The sequence below is a fragment of the Poecilia formosa genome, unplaced genomic scaffold (genome assembly GCF_000485575.1).
Source record: "Poecilia formosa unplaced genomic scaffold, Poecilia_formosa-5.1.2 Scaffold644, whole genome shotgun sequence".
Taxonomy (NCBI): domain Eukaryota; kingdom Metazoa; phylum Chordata; class Actinopteri; order Cyprinodontiformes; family Poeciliidae; genus Poecilia; species Poecilia formosa.
In genome coordinates this window covers 96,521-97,969 of record NW_006800583.1, presented here as the reverse complement: position 1 = coordinate 97,969, position 1,449 = coordinate 96,521, and the positions used below count along the sequence as shown (strand labels likewise).

General features: G+C 38.0%; 1 long non-coding RNA gene across 1 annotated transcript in view; it reads left to right on the top strand.

The window, feature by feature from the left end:
* Window positions 1-16: 16 nt before the first annotated feature.
* The window catches only part of LOC107834502 (uncharacterized), a 3,437-nt gene continuing 2,004 nt past the window's right edge, over window positions 17-1,449 (top strand). Inside the window, exon 1 of the long non-coding RNA XR_001660292.1 lies at window positions 17-132. This is a non-coding gene — a long non-coding RNA (uncharacterized LOC107834502). The remainder of the gene's footprint in view (window positions 133-1,449) is intronic.

The following is a 1,449-nucleotide window of genomic DNA, read 5'->3' as shown; positions in this document are numbered from 1 at the left end:
TGCTCTATGTCTGCTATTGTTCCTTCTGGGAGTGAGACCCCTTCTGTGCAGACGACCTTCCCTCTCTTTGTAACTATCTGACCACACTTCTCTAGTCCGAATGACATCCCAATGTCAGTGCTGTAGATCCTGGTGGTGTGGATCAGTGAGTCGATGTCTCGCTCACTCTTGGCGTACAGAGCAGACATTGAGGATAGTTACGTACAGGGCTTGTCATCCATGTAGAGGACGTGACTGATTGTGGCCCCATTTTTGAGTCGGTATCCGTAGCCAGTCTTGTTGATGATTTAGCTGAGGGGGTTCAGGCCTATGCACATAGGCGTAGGAAGCGGGGGGACGCGGGGGACATGTCCCCCCCCAATATTGGAGAGAGCCACATTCGTCCCCCCCAATAATTTCACTGCAGTTGCAAAGAATTTTAAAATCTACCACTTGCGTGCTTTTATTTTGAAGGCGCATAACAGCGCATTCAGCAGAGCACTTCCTCCCCCTCCCCCCTCTGAACGGCTCAGAGTAAAGGCAGCAGCAGACGGAGTCAGAAACTCCTTAGAAGGAGGTAAACTGTCTGTCAGGAATGTTGCCATGAATATCGCTCGTTTATAACATCTTGTTGTCAGTTTACTTTCATATATAGAACTAAATCTTTTAGGTTTAGCTGTTTAAATTCTGGAATAGTCACATGTCCAAAATTTTACTGCTAACTTTGTTTAACAGTTAGCTAGTGTAGTCACAATGATTTAGCAGCAAAATTAGCCTTTTTATTATTTAAACTGAGCGACACCTGATCATACTCGACCACTTAACATGTGTTTATATATTATATTATATATTTAGGAGAACAGCAGTGCTAGAATGATGTTGAAGAAAGGTGAAGAAGCTCTGGTGAGGTCTTCATTTAGTTTACTGAAATATGTATTAACTGTTTTTAATTTTTAAATAAACTAAACTATTTTATGAGAAGAGCAGGTCAGGGAAGACATAAGAGAGCCAGTTGGCGTTTCAGGGTGTGAAGATATAAAAATTATATTAATTATAATAGAACCAGAAAGGAGAACAGGGGGAGACTGATGTCAGGTTGATTTCTTTCAATGTTTCAATATTTTTTCATCATTTCCACACCATAAGGTTAATGGTTAGAAGACAATAAGAAAAGTGCTTGAGGAGAGGTTTAAAAATAAATTGGTGAAAATTTTTGCTACACAGTAAATAGAGTTGAGATGTATAATAATGTATACATCTGAAAATTAAGTTGTTTAAATTCTCATTCTGTATGATAAAAACATTTTTTATATATTTAGTTCACATTCTGACACTGTACATTACTAAAAGTGTCTGTTGTAAATACATGAATCCATGCAGGAACATCAGTGTCAGAATGTGAACTAAATATATAAAAAATGTTTTTATCATACAGAATGAGAATTTAAACAACTTAATTTTCAGATGTAT